Genomic DNA, 12,792 nt, shown 5'->3' with positions numbered 1-12,792 from the left:
TGAGCTCAGTTACTTGGATTTGGTCCTCGTGCTATTTTCATAATCTCCTGAAGTAAAGAACTCCTCCTGAAAGCGTCCCAGATGATGCTGGTCCCAGGGTACCTGAGTGGAGCAGTCGAGGTCTGCGGCTGAGGGGGTGGTGCTCTGGTTGCACACCCCCGATGGACGGTGCGTCTTCCAGAATGCTGGTTTCACAAGACTTCTTCCAGAGTGTGGTGTCATGGGCAACCCTTTCACCAAAGCAAGAGTAGCAGACTGATGATTCCTGTGAAAGCAGAACTAAGGGAAGCTCCTTTTGGAAAACATGACATCCGAAATGTGGGATCTCCCAGTGAGAAGAGAAGCGGCCCTACTTGAATGGGAGCAGGAGGAGGACTCCCTCTCCTGGCAGCAGTGGGGTAACAGGCCTCACACTTGCCCATAGCAGAGAACTCGAAAATTGGACAAAATGCTAGAAACAACCACCACGGACATTGCACAACAGGCAGCATCGAACTGTGACCCCTGCCAGGGAGGAAGCAAACAGGGCGAGGCCTGCAATTATGAGCACAATTTCCTGCCTGGAGGCACTTTCCAGAATATGCTGCGGAGGTCGGACACGCGAGGAGATCTCCGCAGTCTCACCGAGCTGAGGAGACAGGGTTCAGGCCGGCGAAGGCGGTGTGGACATGCGAAGCAGAGCGCCAGAAAGAAGGAAGGTAGAAAGAAAACGATTCGGAAATTCTCTCGAGGTTTCCTCTTGAAACGTTGGCTGGACGTGTATAGAACAAGTCCCACGGAGCCTACGCAAACAGTCTCCCGAGAGAGGGAGCAGTGACTGGAAAGCCACGGTGAGCAATTCTAGCTCACAGAGGGGGGGCAGGTGTCCAGTTTCGAACCACTGAGATGAAGGACCTCGCCCAGCACCCAGGCCCTCGGTAGAGATCCCAAGATTGTTATGTGTTAGTTTTAGGGCTGCGTGGGACCAGAGCGAAGGCAGTGGCGTGTCGGAGCTGGCTCACACGAGCTCTGCGAGAGCCAGCTGTGCACATCGCTTCCCAACTGCACCTTCAGAAGCACGGTGTTGGTAGACAAACACCAGCCTAGGAGTATCTACACCGAGGGAATCAGCATATGCTGCGTACACTACAAATTGGGGCTTTGTTTTCCCCTAGAGCGTTGGTCGTAGACAGTTACCAGCACGCCTGTGGTATCATAGACAGATCCTTGGTCTTTGGCTCTGGCTCCCAGCCCAGAGCTCCTAAAACCCTTGGAATTTCCTGAGTGATAAGGGTAATAGAGCGCCTTTTGTTCCAGTGAGGTGACTACTGACAGGCCCCTAGATAAGCTTCAGGATGAGGGCTGGTGGCCAGGAAGACCAAGCCTTGATTGGAAGTTTAGGACGTTGAGGTTCAACTGCCCCACCTCTGGGGAAAGGAGGTGGACTGGAGATGAAGGAAATCACCAATGGCCAATGATTTAATCAATATGTTGTGCCTACATAATGAAACTTCCATAAAACCCCCAAACAGTGGGATCTGAAGAGCTTCTGGGTTGGTGAGCATATCAATGTGCTAGGAGGGTGGTCTGCCCCCCACCCCCACTGAGCCCCTATGCTTTTCCCTTGATGCCTCTACCATGTGGCTCTTCCTGACTTGTATCTTTATAATAAACCAGGAAGATTGAGTAAGGTGCTTCCCTGAGTTTTGTGTATTTCCAGCAAATTATGGAACCTGAAGGGGCAGAGGTTTGCGGGAATGTCTGGCTTTGGAGCCAAGTTGAACGGAAGTGTGGGTAGCCTCAGGACCCAATCCTTGTTGCTGGCATCCGAAGCAAGGACATTCTGGTGGCACTGAGCCCTGAAACCTGTGGAGGCTGCCACCGTCTCCAGCTAGTTAGGGACAGAATCGAATAGCGTTGGAGGACATGCAGTTGACGTCAGAATTGTTGGTGTCAAAAGGAAAAAAACCTCTCAATACCACTGAGTAAAGCTATACAAAATCTATCCTAAAAAAGCTTAAAAACAATTCTCAAAAGATTTAAAGTGGTCTGAAAATAACTGCATCTGAACACAAAATGAAACTTCCTTTAAAAAAAAAAAAAGGTGCAGGGGCACCTGGCTGGCTCAGTTGATGGAGCACTCAACTCTTGACCTTGGGGTTGTGAGTTCTACCCCCATATTGGGGTTAGAGATAATTTAAAAATAAAGAAATCTTTAAAAAATATGTATGTTTAAGATTTAACGGAAAAATACATAGATTTTCCCGGACAACAAATAAACAAAGCAAGCCTTGAAAAGCTTTAAAATGGGGGCACCTGGCTGGCTTAGTCAGCAAGCATGTGACACTTGATCTCAGGGTTGTGAGTTCAAGTCTGACATTGGGTGCAGAGATTATTTAAAAGCAAAATCTTATAAAAAAGGCTTAATGTAAAATATTAAGACATGAAAGAATCAAATGGACACTCGAGAGCTGACAAATACATTCACTGAATGGATTTAGAGTATTAGAAACTATAGAAAAAAGATTTGTAAAAAAAAAAAGATTTGTAAACTTGAAGACAGCAATAGAAATTATCTAAATTGAGCCTCAGAGGGTGAAAAGCTGGGGAAAAAACACAAATAGCCATAGTGACCTGTGGGACAATTTTAAGAGGCCTAATATATGTGTGTGTTTGAAGTCATAGGGTGGGGAAGAAAAATATTTCAAGATGCAGGAGCTGAAAAACTTCTATTTTGATAAAAACTATAAATCTAGTTATCTAAGGAGTGAAATGAATCCCAAGGAAAATATACACACCTCACATGCAAAAACCACACAAAGGAGCGTAATAATTAAATTGCTGGAAACAGGGATGCCTGGGTGGCTCAGCAGTTGAGCATCTGCCTTCGGCTCAGGGCGTGATCCTGGGGTCCTGGGATTGAGTTCAGCATCAGTCCCTCCCCTGCAGGGAGCCTGCTTCTCTGTCTCTGTCTCTGCCTCTCTCTGTCTCTCGTGAATAAATAAATAAAATCTTTTTGAAAATTGCTGGAAAGGAGTAGTAAGAAGAAAATCTTAGAAGCAACTAGAAGAAAAAAAAAGCACACTATATATAGAATGCAAAAATAAGAATTTCTTGACTCTTTATCAGAAGCAATGCAAGACAAGAGACAATGGAATTCACACTTTCAAGTGTTGAAATTTATTTATTTATTTTTAAAGATTTATTTATTCCAGAGAGAGAGAGAGAGAGAGAGAGAAGGGAGTGGGGCAGAGGGAGAGGGAGAGAGAGAATCTCAAGCAGACTCCATGCTGGGTGCAGAGCCCATGGCGGGGCTCAATTCTAGGACCTGTGAGATCAGGACTGGATCCGAAACCAAGAGTCGGACATTTAACTAACTGAGCCACCCAGGTGCTCCTCAAGTGCTGAAATTTTTTCAAAAAGAGCCCATCAACTTAGAATTCTCTATCTGGCAAAAATATTCTTCAAAAACAAAGTCAAAATCAAGACATCTTCAGAGAATCAGAAGCTGAGAAAAGTTCTGTCTGTAGCAGACCTACATTAAAATAAATGCTGAAAGAAGCTCTTCAGACTGAAGAAAAATACTACCAGATGGAAAGGCAGATATACAAAAAGGAAATAATAAATCAAGAAATTATAAATATATGGATATATATATATCTATGAGATTCATAGATATATGAGAGACTTTTTCTTTTTTTTGAGACTTTTTCTAATTAAAAAATATGTTTAAATGTAATTGTTTAAAGCAAAAACTTAAAAAAAACCCACAGTGTGTTCTGAGGCTTATAACATAAAATAAAGGATGCACAAAGAATGGGAGAGGGAAATTTAAATATACAGTTGTTTTTTAAATTATACCCGAGAGGGGCGCCTGGTGGCTCAGTAGGTCAAGAGTCTGCCTTTGGCTCAGGTCATGATCTCAGGGTCCTGGGATCGAGCGCCTCATCGGGCTCCCTGCTCAGCAAGGAGTCTGCTTCTCCCTCTGCCTCTGCCCCTTCCTCATGTGTGTGCTCTCTCTCTCATAAATAAATAAATAAATAAATACATACATACATACATACATACATACATACATAAAATCTTAAAAAAAATTATACCTGAGATTGTATAATATTTGGAAGTCGATGATGCTGAATTTAAAAATATTATAAACTCTAAAGCAACCCCCTAAAACATAAGATGAAGAGGTATACGTGCAGCTCATGTATTCATTTCCTAGGGCTGCAAACTGGTACAAACTAAATGGCTTAAAACAGCCCAAATTATTCTGTCACAGTTGTAAAGACTAGAAGTGTAAGGTGTCAGTGGGGCCAAGGTGACTGACTGAAGGCTATGGGGGAAACTCCCTCTTGGCCTCTTTTCTAGCTCCTGGTGGTTGCTGGCAATCGTTGGCATTCTTGGTTTGTGGCCGCATCACATCAAACCCTGCCCGCCTCATTTGGTGTTCTGTGTCTGTGTATCTCTGTTGTCTCTTCTTATAAGGACACCAGTCATTGGATTGAGGCTCATTGTCATCCAGGATGACCTCATCTGAACTCTAGCTGCAAAGACCCTATTTCCAAATAATGTCGCATTCTGACGTTCCCATGAACATGAGTTTTGGGGAACACTATTCAACCCAGTATAGCTCATAAACCTAAGGTGGAGATTAAATGGGATTATATATAAAAATGATTAACAAATTACTTGACTATTAGAAAGTAGACAACCTTCCCAAGCGTGAAAAATAATCCAGTTAAATGTCTGGCCAGCTATTCTTTTCACGTCCAGTTCAGGCATTTTGGTGAATTTGTTTTAATATATTTATGCCCACCTAGTATCCATTTCCTTCCTTTATTTTCCCATAGGGATCCCTCTCTTACCCAACTGACTCATCAGAAGGTAACCCTATTCCCTGCTCAGGGTTCAATCTTGGTTGGCTTAAGCCACTCAGATCAGTCCCTGTTTCCCTTGCCAGTTACTTATTTAGGGGTGAGCATGTGACACAGTTCTGGCCAACGAAATGTGGTAGGCACTACTAAGATTTTTCTGGGAAAAGTTACTCTCACTCCTGTGGAGGATGCACCAAGAAGGACAATCCCTTTCCTATCTCTGAGTATTGTTTGAGGACCATGTTTAGAACTGTTTCAGCCATCTTGCTCACAGGAAGATTCTAGAGAGGAGAGAGGAGGAGTTGGAGCTTGGTGAATCATACATGGAACTTCCCAACCTCTGAACACCTTATTATAGGGCAAAGTATAAGTCCTTTTTGTTGAAGCCAAAATGAATGAGGATGTTTTGTTCCTGCTGGTAACTCACAGAATGGGTCCTCGTGAGGCTTAGGTGAATAAGCCCAGAGCTTTATTCGTAGGAATGGAAGGTGCTTCCCATCCTTGGGCTATCGTCGTGTATTATATCTTTTAAGAGCCAAGAGTGAATCAGCAAACTCCTGCCAAAATAGACAAGATTGTCTACTTTTAATGGATACTGTCCTGAAAATCTGATATCTGATAGTGATTTTCTACATTAATTTTCTTTTTCTTGGTCACATAATTAGCCTACTTCTTACCTCTGCTGGTGGTTTTATCAACCACATATACTCATAAATAAATGTCAAAACATCCTCTAGATGGTATAGTTGTGAGAGTATGATGAGGGCAAACCTAACATAATAATAAGGAAAAATCTGATATTTATATCTTTCCATCACAATTTTTTTTAATCTTATATTTTTATTTTGAAAATATTAAGGGGCACCTGGGTGGTCCAGTTGGTTAGGCATTTGCCTTTGGCTTAGGTCATGACCCTGGGGTCTTGGGATTGAGCCCTGTGTCGGGCTCTCTGCCAAGCAGAGAACCTGCTTCTCCCTCTCCCTCTGCTGCTCCCTCTGCTTGTGCTCCCTCACCCCACCCCTGTCAAATAAATAAATAAAATATTAAAAAAAAAGATTAAAAAACATTTTAGAAGTCAGACATAAGGGTGTTCTAGAACAGGGCTCACTTTAACACTTGTGTTGATGATTGATTGCGTTGTCACCCAGTGATCCCCTAAGTGACAGAGCTGTTGCAATAAATTCTTATATGTTCCAATGTCCAAACAATAAATGACCCATGACGGTTACTGCTGCCATGTTGCATTCTTCTAATAGTCTTTTTTAAAAGTAATCTCTACATACCTGATGTGGGGTTCAAACTCATGACCCTGAGATCAAGAGTCATTCACTGTACTGCCTGGGCCAGCCAGGCATCCCTGAATTCCTCTAATAGTTTAAGGACAAAACTATTTTCCTGCCACGATAACTCATGCTGCAACACCATCTAGTCTTTCCTTGGCAGGAAACATTATTCATATTTTTAAAGAAGCAAAACTGCTGAACCATAGTGCTGATACCTAAAATGCAGTTATTTTGAGTTCAACATGCCTGTGCCCTGGACACAGTTCTTTCCCCATTTTTCTCTGTTTGAAAGAGAAAGGTAAACCTGGTTTACCAGCAAGGTTTTAGCTACTGTAACTGCATTGGACTCCATGTGACACAAATGCAAATGCAAATGCAAACACAGGTCTTGACATACTGGAAATATTTGGTTATACGATGGTATGATGATCCCCAAATGCACTTTTTATTGAATGTCTTCCTTTTTGAAAGTGAAATTGAAGCTCAGCTGTTAAGTAGCTTTTCAAGGTCAAACAACTGCTAAGGGGCAGAGCCATGATTTGAATTTAGGTATTTTGCCTCCAATTATAGTGCTTTTCCCACTCTACAAGTATTTCCCAAGTTGGTGTGCATACCACTGGTGACATGTTTGATAACTTAAGTGACAAATGGGAAGACATTCTTATTTTAACAGTTGTCTTCGTTAAATGTGTATTAGAAAATATAATTAGTTATATCTCAAAACTCTGATGTCTCAGGTTTTTGCATAGGACAGGGTTAAAGCAGTTAGTGCCAGGAAATCTGTATTAGTCAGAACTCATAAAACACAGGATATGTTCAGGCAAGTATATGGATGTTTCCAAATTCTAGTAACCGAATCTTCTGTCATATAAAATTACTGATCTTAGAGATGACATAGATCACTTATATGGCTTCTCATATAATGGGTTTTTGCATTCTTTTCAGCAAAACATTGAAGTGTTTGTGCCATAAGCTCTCAGTTATTTGCAAAATCAATAAGAAGACTTATTTCTCATATACAACCTATTGTAGTAATAGGAAAATTTACTTACTGATATAAACACAGGGAAGTGTTTCCCACTGGAGAACTGCATGGAGATTTAGCACATCTGTTAAAAAAGGGTCAACCACATTATAATGAATTCTTGATTTTTTTCTCAGATAGGTGGTGACCACAAGCAATATTTGTTTCATACTGAAGTTCAGTAGATTTTACAAGAAAAAAGCCCTTTCTTGTCTATTCCAGCAGCAAGAAGACCTTCAGGACTTCCAGAAGGAGTCCATCACTCTGTAAGGTTGTGTGCATGATTGGGACTAACTTTGCAAACTAACTTCTCACAGATTTATTTGCTCATTTAAAAAACTTAAAATTTTCTTTTCAAGGCAAGCCTATGAGCATATACCGTGTACAAAACCAAGTGCACACAATTCTTATGAAACAAGGATATGGGATATGCTCTGTGACTGTCTAGTCTTAGGTTCTTTTTACCTAAATTGTTTGCTATTGCTTTGATTTCTGAGCTTCCCAATATCATTTCCTCCTATGTTCTCCCTGTATATTCATATTGTGTCCTACGGCTTTCTATGCCCATTTATTACTTCTAGTTTTTTTTTTATAGATTCTTCAGGGCTTTATACAGAGATGATCATATTGTCTGATAAATAAGGCAGCCTTATGTCTTCCTTTCTAATCCATATGTCTTTTATTTCTTTTTCTCGCCTTATTGCTAGGGCCTCCAGTAGGGTATTGGATAGACATGAAAGTGGACTTATTGCCATTGTCGGGGGTGTAACATTGTGATTTATAGTAAGAAACATGTCTTTGGTCTTCATCTAGTTTCTGATACGGAGCTCCTAAAACCCCTGGAATTTTCTAAGTAATGAGAGCAATAAAGGAGTCTTTTCTTGTGAGATGACTTTAGACGCCACCCAAGGATGGGGGCTGATTGCCAGGAGGACCCACCATGTGACTGGAGGTTTGGAATTCTCAGTAACCACTGGGGACAAGAGGGGTAGAGTTTGAGTCAGCTGCCGAAGGCCAATGAGTTAATCAATCGTAGCTATGTAATGAAGCCTCCGTAAAAACCCAAAAGGACAGGTTCAGAGAGTTTTTTGGTTGTTGAACACATGGAGATCTGGGGACAGTGATGCACCTGGAAAGGACATGGAAGTTCTGTGCATTTTTCCCATACTTTACACTATGCATCTCTTCCATCTGGCTATTCCGAAGTTATATCCTTTTATAATAAACCATCTAGGTTAGTAAAATGTTTCTAGGAGTTCTATGAGCTTTTCCAGCAAATTAATCAAACCTAAGGAAGGGGTCATAGGAACCTCTGATTTTTACCCATTTGGTCAGAAGGGACAGGTGACAACCTGGACTTGCAATTGGCATGTGAAGAAGAATGGGAGGAAGTCTTACAGAACTGGACCCTTAGCCTAAAGAATCTAATACTATCTCCAAATAGGTAATGTCAGAATTGAGTTGAATTAAATAGGACACTAACCTGGTGTCCGAGAATTGCTTGGTGTGTGTGGGGAAAGCCCCACACATTGAAATTGGTGATCGAAACCATTAGGGGAGAAAGAAATCAGACTTTCCCCATAAAAATAATGTAAGCTATTTTTTCATAGATTTCCTTTGTTGTATTGTCTACTTAATTCTTCCATTAGGCTTAGTGTTTGGGTAGAACTATTCCCATTTACAGATGAGAATACTGAGGCTCAAAGAAGTTATGTAAATTCTTACAATCCCGCCGCTAGCAAAAGGCAGTCAACACCCCAATGCCAGTGTTGTCTCAACTGTACTGATGATCCAATTTGTTGAGTGCCTGGTGCTTTATTCAATTTAAATTATTCAATGGGTTCATACAATGTGCTTTGAAAGTGCGGAGTACCGAATGAAGCGTATTTATTTGTATCAATAGCTTCAAAATTAAGGTGATTACTTTTGTTATCTTTTAAGAAAGGTTTGCAAGATGTTCTTATATAGATTACTTAGAAAGATGAAAGAAAGTCACCTTACAGATGGAAATTCATGTTCAGTCAGGATGGTGCATCCCATTAAGCATCAAAGAGATGCTGAGCTTTTCTTAAAGCATGAGCTTGTGTCTCCAGAGATCATTTGTGATAGCAGCTGTGTATCTGACGGCTCTATTTACCTGTATTAAGGACACAGTAATTCCATTTCCGATACAGGTTGTACTTATGGAGGAGAATCATTGGTTGGATGGTTGCCATGGCCTTCTTGAGGCTTTCTGTCAGAGCATGCTCTTCCGTTCTGACTTTATTGGGAGTGAATTTATTTATTCATGTTTGAAGCATTTTAGATGAGGAGATTTTCATTTTAAGTATAGGTTTTTAAGAAATCGTTGGACATATGTATGTTCTAATCCATTCATTCTAAATTGAGGGGTAATTTGCAAAGTAAAAATCAGTTCATCTTTCTCCAGATTATGAATAAATATGAAGAGGAAGGTGAAGATGGTCACAAAACAAGAATCACAGAATGTCAGGGCCGAAAGACACATGGTGGCCGCCCTGTCGTTTGACAGATGGGGAAGTTGAAGCCCAGAAAACATAAGCCACGTGTCTCAGGTTATACAGCGACTGTCCAAATGGCAAAGCCTGTTGTTAAACTCAGGCCTCAGTCTCCGAGGCTGAATTGTTCCCACAGGCTGCTGAACATCAGATGAGCTGCTGGACTAGTTTACTTTTAAGGACACTTTCAACTCAGAGTCCTTTATTATTTTTTCTATTATATGTAGAATTTCATTATTTCTGCAAAATAACATTTGAAGTATTTCCTCCTATTCCTTCTGAAAAAAGAAACATTTTGGGGGTGCCTGGGTGGCTCAGTTGAGCATCTGCCTTTGGCTTAGGTCATGATTCTGGGATCCTGGGATTGAGTCCCATGGGGAGTCTTCTTGTCCCTCTCCTCTGTCTCTCCCCACCTCTCCAGCTTTCTCTTTCAAATAACAAAATCTTAGAGAAAAAAAAAAAGAAACATTTCAAATTAAAAACAGTAGTTTTGGGGCGCCTGGCTGGCTCAGTCAGTGGAGCATGCAACTCTTGCTCTTGGGGTCATGAGTTTGAGCCCCATGCTGGGCATAGAGATTACATCAAATCAAATCAAATCAAATAGTTTTTTAAAAAAAAACCCTATAGGTCAGTTTAATTAAAATCATCACCACCTTTGAAGACAAATACTCAGAACTCGTATGCAATATTTCAGTTAAACAGAACACTTTTGTATAACTGTGTTTTGTAAGATCTGCGTTATCCCTCTACCACCTGCTTTATAAAGGACCTATGATTCCCCTGCCACGCTGGGAACATTCACCTGCAGTGACTCCATACATCTGTGCTTAAATGAGCAACTCAACATTCAGCTTTCTTGACGCACAAAATCAGTCTCAAAAATATAAAAATTGGATCATTGTTTTAAAATGTAAAATGTAGAGGCACCTGGGTGGCTCAGTGATTGAGCATCTGCCTTTGGCTCAGGGTGTGATCCTGGAGACCCGGGATCGAGTCCCACTTCTCTATGGAGCCTGCTTCTCCCTCTGCCTGTGTCTCTGCCTTTCTCTCTATGTCTCTCATGAATAAATAAATAAAATCTTTTAAAAAAATGTAAAATGTACACTGCCAAAAAATGAAATATACATATTCAACTTTTGAAAGCTCTATGATAAGATTATATCAAGCAATGTGAATATTTTCCTTAAAAAATATTTTAATTTTTTCTGGTGGTAATAGAAGTCATTTTTATTTTTGTCAAACTGTAGACTATTAGTCCACAGCTATTTTCAGCTATGTCCCCAGCACCTCCTAGAGAATTACATGGTCAGCTGATGCAAAATGCAGATTTCTAGTCCTATCTCAACCACTTTTCTAGTTGGGACCCTGGGACTTTGCTTTTTGGTACACTCTCCACCTCCCGCCCTGATGATATTTATGTGCCCTAAGTTTAGATCATCAGCCTGAAGGATGTTTTGTTGTTGTTATTGTTGTTTTTAAAATAATCTTTACACCCAACGTGGAGCTTGAAACTCAAGATCCTGAGATCAAGAGTGACATGCTCTACCTCTTAAGCCAGCCAGACACCTCTTCATTGGCCTGGAGGACAGTTTAATCTTAGTTTAAACACCATTAACCACACAGAGTGTTTCATGCTTCATTCTCTGATGATGATCATGCAATGCCTTCTGAGCTCCTGCTTCTCAACCCCTTATAGTTAGAGCCAGCCCAGCCCCGACTGACAGGCCAGTCCACACCTAGGCTCTTGGAGCAGTCTTGTACACATTCAGGGAGAATGTGTCCCTGACACAGGTCCATGGCCAGGGATTGGCATCAAGAATGATGGTTCTGTGATTTCAGTATCTGCTCTGGCCCTTCTCTTGTTCTCTGTGTTTGGTATGAAGCTCCAGGGAAGGGAAGAGGATGCATACTGTAGGATCCCCCTTCCTTCTAGGGGGCTCACTTCTCACTAGTTAGTTGGTTCATTCCACAAAGCTGACCATACAGCCCTTGTGCTGACCCCTCCCATCCTTTTCTCCTCTAGGTCCACACAAAGGGCCTGTTCAGGCAGGATTTTAGACTTAGGCAATATTTATATTTATTTTTAAAGTTTTATCTATATCTATCTATCTATCTATCTATCTATCTATCTATCTATCTATCCAGCATCATTTATCTATCTATAGCATGAGTTGGGAGAGGGGCAGAAAGAGAGAGAGAGAGTGTCCTGAGCAGACTCCATGCTGAGCGTGGAGCCCAAGGTGGGGCTTGATCTCACAACTCTGAGATCATAACCTGTGCAGAAATCAAGAGTTGGACCCTCAACCGACTGAGCCACCCAGGCACCCCATACCTGTTTTTTGATGGAAGAGCGAAGCGTTAATTAATCATTCTATCCAAAACAGACTTTTTCAGATTTTCAAGCATTTCTTAGAACACTATCAATATTTTTTTATGTTTTATTTGTTTATTCATGAGAGACAATGAGAGAGGTGGAGACACAGGCAGAGGGAGAAGCAGGCTCCATGCAGGGAGCCCGATGCGGGACTCGATCCCACGACCCTGTGATCACGACCTGAGCCCAAGGCAGATGCTCAACCACTGAACCACCCAGGGCCCCCTATCTACACTTTAATTACATTATTTTCTGTAGCTGAATTGCCACTCAATTTAAGGTATATCATCAAGTCATCACCTCTAAGATGGCAAAACCACATGTCAGACCAGAAGCCCTTCGAGATTGAGGTCTCACATTCGAAAGGAACAGATGCAGGCACCAGAGGCCTCAAATCAAGTTGCCTCCGAGCTGGTGAAGGCACCTGAGGGAGGCCCGGGCTTCCATTCACCTGCAGCTCATTCTTCAAACCACATCTTCCTTTAGTGCCAAACACAATGTCTCATGCAGTCCTCTGCCTTCCTTAGCTCTGAACTTCTGGAACGGGAAGTACGCTTTTATTTGTGACCTGTCTTTATGCCCTGCTGTGCCTCCAAGTGTGTGGAGGAGCAGAACCTTCACCAGAAAGACGATAATCTTCTTTCCAGAGGATGACACAAAAAGTTCGTCTTTCCCTTCAGCCTTCCTACGGTCTGCGAGAGGCAGCCTCGGAGGGCACCTGGGTCTTCCTCCCTTCTCTATT

The sequence above is a fragment of the Canis lupus genome, chromosome 38 (assembly GCF_011100685.1).
Source record: "Canis lupus familiaris isolate Mischka breed German Shepherd chromosome 38, alternate assembly UU_Cfam_GSD_1.0, whole genome shotgun sequence".
NCBI classification, from domain to species: domain Eukaryota; kingdom Metazoa; phylum Chordata; class Mammalia; order Carnivora; family Canidae; genus Canis; species Canis lupus.
This window is presented reverse-complemented; position numbering follows the sequence as displayed.